Raw genomic sequence first — 7427 nt, forward strand, 5'->3', positions numbered from 1 at the left:
AGTGCCTGGCCCATTATCTCGCTGGTAGTAGAGGTCAACTAATGGTGGTGGATTAAATAAACAACAGTGAATTTGCAGTATCGTCAGAAGGGGAGAGGCTCGGGGAGACGGGGATAATGAGTTCTGAACTAGCCCTGGACCAGCCCCCAGTATCTGGACTGACCTTGCGGTTAAAGGCAAGGTCCAGATCCTGCTTCTGCACCTACTAGCTGCGTTCTCTGAGCTCGTTTCCTCCCTTGTATAAATGGGAACCAGAATTGAACCCATCTCAGTGTTGTTGCAAGGAGAAGGGTGGATGCTAAGCAGAGTCCCTGGCATATTGATCTCATTAAAAGTGAGCCGTTATCTTCCCTGGCCAGTGTAGCTCAGATGGCTGGAGCATCGTTCCCTTACCCAAAGGTTGTGGGTTCGAGATCCGGCTAGGGCACATTCCTAGGTTGTGGGTTCAAACCCCAGTCGGGATGCGTATGTGAGGCAACCAGTTGATGTTTCTCTCACATCAATTTTTCGCTCTCTCTAAAATCAGTAAATATATTTAAAAAGAACAAGTAGCAAATGGGGCCATCAACTACATGCAAGGAGTTATGCCAGACACTTCATCCATCTTGCAAATGCCAGTGAAATATCTACTCCTTGCCAGGTGCCGCTCACCCTGGTCTGGGCACCAGTCCCTGGTCCGGGCATGTACAGGAGGCAAACAATCGATGTTTTTTTGCTCTCCCTTCCTCTCTCTCTAAAAGCAATGAAAAAAAAAAATGTCCTCAGGTGAGGATTTAAAAAAAAAGTGGGTTGTTACATCACTATTGTCATCATCATCCTACCCAAGACTGGCGGCCATCTTTGCCCCCTGACCCTTGCATCCCCCTGGTGCCACTCTCCACTCTTTCCTCCTCCCTTCTCATCTCCCAGTCCCTGCTTGTCCCACTTGGTTACCTCCAGCCCAACCGTGCCTGGAACTTTCCAGGCTGAGGTCACCCAGGACCTCCTCCTTGCAGAATCCTTTCCTCCCTTGACCTCTCAAAGGCATGTGATCCTAGCATCTCTTTCTCCTCCTTAAACATCCTTTCTGATTTCCATGACATGACCTCTCCTGCTTTTCGGGACAGCTTCTGGCCCCGTCGCTCTGGACCTCTCCAACTCAGACTCCCTGCTGATGCGGACTCACACGATGGACTGCCTCCTGAGCATTCCCACCCGCTGCTCCACAGACGCCTGATGTCCGCCTGTCCAAAGTGGTTCATTACCGCCTCCACCACCCACTCCTGGATTCTGCTGGTGAGTGGACAGATTAGCCCGTCCACCAGATCCCTCATGCTGTCCCTCTGGGTCCTGTTCTTAACATTCCATTTAGAAAATTTTTTTATTGATTGATTTTAGAGAGACAGAGAAAGGAAGGGAGACAGACACACACAGAGAGAAACATTGATTTGTCCCACTTATTTTTGCATTCATTGGTTTATTCTTATATGTGCCCTGACTGGGGATCAAACCCACAACCTTAGAGTATCAAGATGATGCTCTAACCAACTGAGTGCCTGGCCAGGGCCAACATCCCAACTTCTTGACATCCTCCTACCCAGCCTTCCTCTCATCCCCGCTGCTCTGCCAAACTCATCTCCCAACTGCACCCTTACAAATCTCTGACCACTAGCTATTCAAGCAGAGCTTGTTTAAAAAACTCGATCTCAGACCCCCACTCAGACTTAGTGAATCAGAATCTGCATTTTTATTTACTTTTAGAGAGAGAGGGAGGGAGAGAAAAAGAGAGGGAGAGAAACATCAGTCAGCTGCTTCTTGCACACCCCCAACCAGGGACCTGGCCTGCAACCCACGCATGTACCTGGACTGGGAATCAAACTGGCAACCTTTAGGTTCCTGGGGTGCTGCTCAACCCACTGAGCCACAACAGTTGGGGCAGAATCTGCATTTTAACAGGAACCCCAGGGCATTCTCGTGCACACTAAAAGTTGAGAATTGCTGTCCTAACCAATCTCCCAATCCCTAGCCTCTTCCCAACCCTAACCAATCCCATACTTAACGATCAATGTGCAAATATGGCTATGCACTGCTTACTTAAATGACCTTAGGCCCTGCCTGGGTGGTTCAGTTGGCTGGAGCATCACCCAGTACCACTAAAGGTCATGGGTTCGATCCCTGGTTGGGAGCATACAGGAAGCAACTGATCAATATCTCTCTCTCACATCGATGTTTCCCTCTCTCGCTCTCTTTCTCCCTCTCTCTCTGAAATCAATAATAAAATATCCTTGGGGAAGGATTAAAAATATTGAAAAACCCTGAACAGGCCTTAGTCTTCTACTGCCCTCAGGATTACGAGGTCTGTCCAGAAAAAGTCCAACCATTGTTAATATAATGAGAATGGTTTGCACGACGTTGATGTAACCTGGCAACCAGGGAGAGTGGGCTGGAATGCGCATGCGTGAACAATGACAACTTTACTGTACTAGTCAGTGGGGGTGGTAGACACGGCTGAGTGAACGTGTGGATTGTGTGGCTGTCACATTCAAAATGACTGAGCAAGTAGAGCAACAAATGTGCATCAAATTTTACATTAAGCTTGAACATTCCTCTGTGGAAACTGTTCAGATGATTCAGAAGGCCACAGCTATGGGCAATGGTGATTGGCAGCTTTATCATGACAATGCGCCTGCTCTGTATCACGTCTCATGCAGAGTTCTTAGGTAAAACATCAAATCACCCAAGTGACTCAGCCCCGCTACAGCCCAGATTTGGTGCCCTGTGACTTCAGGCTTTTCCCAAAACTAAAAGCACCTTTGAAAGGGAAGAGATTTCAGACCATCCACGAAATTCAGGAAAGTACGGCAGACAGCAGATGGTGATTGGGAGAACTGTGTGAGGTCTCAAGGTGTCTACTTTGAAGGGGACTGAAGCATCATTGTCCTATGTACAATGTCTCTTGTATCTTCTTCAATAAAAGTCTCTTTTTCATAGAGCATGGCTGGATACTTTCTGGACAGACCTCATAAGTCCAAACTCCTGAGCACAGTATCCAAGTTCCCCTTAATCTGGTTTTTGCCTTACAGCTAGCCATCCTCTCACCAGCCCACCCCGCTCCCCTATCCACGTACCACCACGTAGCTGACACAATGCTCAAGACCTTTCTGAAGGCTGTTTCTGGTCTTATTTCCCTTCATCACAGATACATACAGCTAGATGAAATACAACACGGTGTTAGAGCAGTGAGAGTTACAGTGCTCCTGCCGCAGGATGTAAGGGGTGTGGCCGTATCACTCACCTATGCACTTACGAAGCTTGTGTTACGCCTTTCTTCTTATTTAACTTCAACACACATTTTGCTGTTTCCTACCTCCCCGCCTTTGAACATGCTGTCCACCTCCCCGCCCCCCAAGGGTGCTCTTCTGTTCCTTATTTGCCTGCAGACCCTCCTTCACCCACTTATTTCCAGCTCAGGCCTTCCCTGACCCCATAAACACCGTCACTTCCTTCTTGCCTGTGTCAGCATTGTTCTTAGAACTATCACAGAACTATCATCTTGAAGTTATTTCTCTATGTGTCCATCACTCCCACAGTCCCACATGCTGTAGCCGTGTATCTGTCCCCTACGGCCTGTCCATGGTGATTCATTGAAGGGTTTGCTGAAGACTAAATAATTCAACTTTTTCTATTGTTGTCCTGATGGTAACTATAACAAGGGGCATAAAGATTAGACTTCAGGAGGAACTGGTGGAAAAGAGGAACACAGCAGGGCAAATATGCTATTCATCTGTCATCCCTCAGCCTGGTAACTTCCCCGAGAGCGGGGTCATCAACCACAGAACGTTTACTCCAAGGGGAATTTCAAGACCTGGTCACCCAGCCAAATGCCAGAGAGGACAATCGCTTTGCCTAAGGTCGCAGAGCTGGCTAGGAACAGGGCTGGAACTAGGCACCAGGTGGCTCTGGAAAAGGTTGGAGTAGATGGCTACCTCACATCATGAACGGCGTCCCTTTCTACCCATCTTAACCCCCTGAAAGGACTACCTGGGGTTACTCTCGGCTCTTAAAGCACCTGCTGGGACCTTGGCTGGCTGGAGTTGCCAAAGCCCTGTAGAGTGGGGGAGGGGATCCAATGACTCCCATTTTACAGGTTGGCAAACCAAGGCAGCAAGACTGGGTGTCACACTGCTAGCTAATGACACAGGCAGGACTTGGCACTACTGTGTGCTTCTTCCCAGCGCTGCCGAGTCACTATTTACAATAATCATGACGATTGGCCTCCTGATGCCTGGGAATCCCCTCACTCCCACTAGTTCCTCTTTAAGTTAACATCCCTCCTCTTGCATAGGAAAGAACCAGTACACCCACCCTCGCACCCCAACTACACCTGCTGGAGAGACCACCTCCGAGTCATAACCTTTGTCGGGGAAATCACCCTCACCCTTTCCCGTGCTTGACACTTGACGGTGTCACTGCTCACATCATCCCTGAGTTTGGTACTACCGTCCGCATTGAGACGGAGAAATCGAGGGTCCCGGGTAAAGCATTACTAACTCATGGTCAAAGCCAGTAAGTGGCGAGGATGGGTCTCAAACGGAGGTCGTTCTGACTCGACCGCCCCCTCTTCCTATTAGGTCACGCCAGGCTCTCCCAGCGGTCAGGTAAACTACCTGAAGCCTCCTACTGGCTGGGTTTGCTTCAAGGAAGTAACTTAACCTCAGTGGACACCCCCAAGGTCAGAAGCTTTGCTTTTATTGAAGAAATCGGCGTGCAAACGAAACAAAAATCCACGGGCGTCAGCGCAGCCCTTCCCTGGAGCGCGGGGCTTTCTAATGAGAGGGTGCGTCTCCGGCTCTGAAGACCTGCGAAACCGAGCGCCCGGGCCGCCAGCAGAAGCGAAACCTCAACATCCTCCAGCCTCCCCCGCTCTGTTCTGGGAACCCGCGGGCCAGACTTCGTGGAAACGCGCACCGCGGCAGCTGCCTCGAGCTCCGGGGCCTCCCCGACTACAGCCCGCAGGACCGGGCCGGGAGGTTCAGGGGGCGGCGCGGTCGGGCCCGAGAAGCAGCGCGAGGCGCGCTTCCGCCCCACTCGGCTTCGGCGGCTGCCGCGGCGGCCCCACAATCCCCTTCTGGCTCCGGGGACGGGCGGGGCGGGGCGGGGCGGGGCGGGGCGGGGCGGGCCGAGCGGGCGGAAATAATTTTCTGTTTGGTCCTCTCTGCCCCAGTCCCTTAGCCGCGGGTCGCGCGGGACATCGAGATATCGGAGGCGGGAAGAGGGAGCGGGAACGCGATGTCCTGGCATGCTTAGAGGGGCGGAGGGGGGGTGAGCACGGATGGAGCGCCTACTGTATGCTTTAGCCCTTTACAAAAGGATTTTCGTTAAATCTTTCCTACAGCTCTTTCAAGAAGCCTTTAATGCCCACATTTAAAAGGGACAAGCTTAACCTCGGAAAAGTAGTCACTCACTGGCCCAAAACTGCACACCTGGGATCAGCGTGACCCCCCAAATAAGCGCTCAGTTACACGAAGCACGGTGAATTTGAACCACTTGTTGGCTAAGTCCTGCTCTTGCCTGTGTGTGTGTGTGTGTGTGCGCGCGCGCGCGCGTGCGGGGGGGGCAGGCACATAATAAGTGCTCGGAAAAATATTGGAAGCCGGAGAATAAGTTTGACAGTTCAGCCTTGGGAGTGCTCGCCGCGAACCCAGCTCATCGCGCGTAACGCCGGGTTCCCCCGGGACCTCGGAAAGGAACTTTTGCGATGGGAGGGCGGACGTCTGATTTCGACACAGGAATTCGGCGAACAAGTGCTGGCGGAGCCCCAGCCCTAGCGGAGGACAGACTGGATTCAAATACCGGCTCTTTCAGGATGTGTGACTTTGGGCAAATCGCTTCATCCGCTGGAAACTTGGTACTTCCATCTATAAAATGGAGATATTAACACCCAACCCAAAGGGTTGTGAAGAACATTAAACGAAAAGGTGTTCCTAATACTTACTAAACGCACAAGTATCGTAGCGCGTTCATTCCACAAGTTTCAGGCGGTGCATACGCACCGGGCGAGGACCCTAGAAAAGGCTCCTCTGTCCCAGTCCCCAGGGCGCCCTCGCCTAGACTCAGGGACCAACGCGCTTTCGAGTGACCCTCATCCCACGAAACCCCGAAACTGCGGCCACCTCTGCCGCCGTCGGTCCCGAAAGCAAATATTCAAATATTCCGAAACTGGCGAATGGCTAGGAATGAGATTTTTGCGATTAATTTTCTTTAAGTTTTATTCCTGTCAGTAAAGGTAATTTCTTGAGACTTCCCGTCTGTGCCTTGTTTAACTTTTCGTATGAGCGAAGTTCACAAAGCGGACCATACTCGCGCGTGGCAGTCGTTGCAACGATCCCAAACTTCGGACCCGCCTCCGGCAACCCCCTGGCTTTCGGCCCCCTCCCCTAAGCACGGAGGCGGCAGAGACAGGCCTCCTCCTGCCCCTCTCGTTTAGACAGAACCTCTTCATCCTGGCAGCCCTCCGGAATTCCCGAGTCCCTGCAGGAGCACAGGAAGGTGGTGGCCGCAGCCCAGAACCCGGCTTCCCCAACCGTCTTAAACTCCAGCTTTGCCGGGATTAAGGGAGTAAATCCCTACGCCACAGACCAGGTCAAGGACAAGTTCTCCCCCGCCCTACTCCCCACTCCAGGGCGGGGATTCACCCACCCCACCCCTTCCCGGATGAAAGGTACTAAATAGACGCGAAGGGAGGGGTGGTGGCGGGCCCGGGCCCCTTGATGTTCCGGTTGAACAGGTGCTAGTGAAAAGGAGGCGGTCCCGGCGGAAGAGTCAGCCAAGGGGGCAGTGCGCGGAAGGGGGGGCAACCTCTTCCATCCTCTGTACCCTGCGGGTCTTCCCCTCTACAGTGCGTCTGCCCCTCCCCCGCAGGAAGCGTCCCCGGCCGAGAGGTCTTTGAAGTGTCGCTGAAGCCTCTCCGAACTGCCTTCTCTCCTCCGCCACACCACCTCCCAATGAGGGAGTGTGACCTTTGGTCCCTGCAGGCGTCCACCCCTTTTTAGGAAGTTGGGCGGGGGGTTCAGATTTCGTCCCCCTTGCCCACACGGATCTTGGGGATGAAGCCTTTGGTCTGACACCCCCCTCACTTCTTCCCAAACTCAATTTCAAGGACTTTCATTGGGGGGGGGGTGCTATGTGTGTGACTTTGTGTTTTGTTTGTGTGCATGCCTAGAGGTCAAGTGTAAATTGTCTGTGACTACGTCCGTAGGGGTGAGTCTCTAACTCGCGTGGGTCTCTAAGCGCGCCTGCTGGGTTGGACCTGGGGTTTTTATCTCCCTGGGAGGGGCAGGTGGTGTGGCTGGATGAGGCTGGGAATTAGTGTGTCTGAGTGCCTTGGTGTGGCTCTAAGGGTTATACGAGTCCGTGTGCGTCCGGATGTGTGTGTCTGTGAGCTGGAC

Source organism: Phyllostomus hastatus, unplaced genomic scaffold (genome assembly GCF_019186645.2).
Source record: "Phyllostomus hastatus isolate PE091 unplaced genomic scaffold, TTU_PhHast_1.1 phas_contig_210, whole genome shotgun sequence".
Taxonomy (NCBI): Eukaryota; Metazoa; Chordata; class Mammalia; order Chiroptera; family Phyllostomidae; genus Phyllostomus; species Phyllostomus hastatus.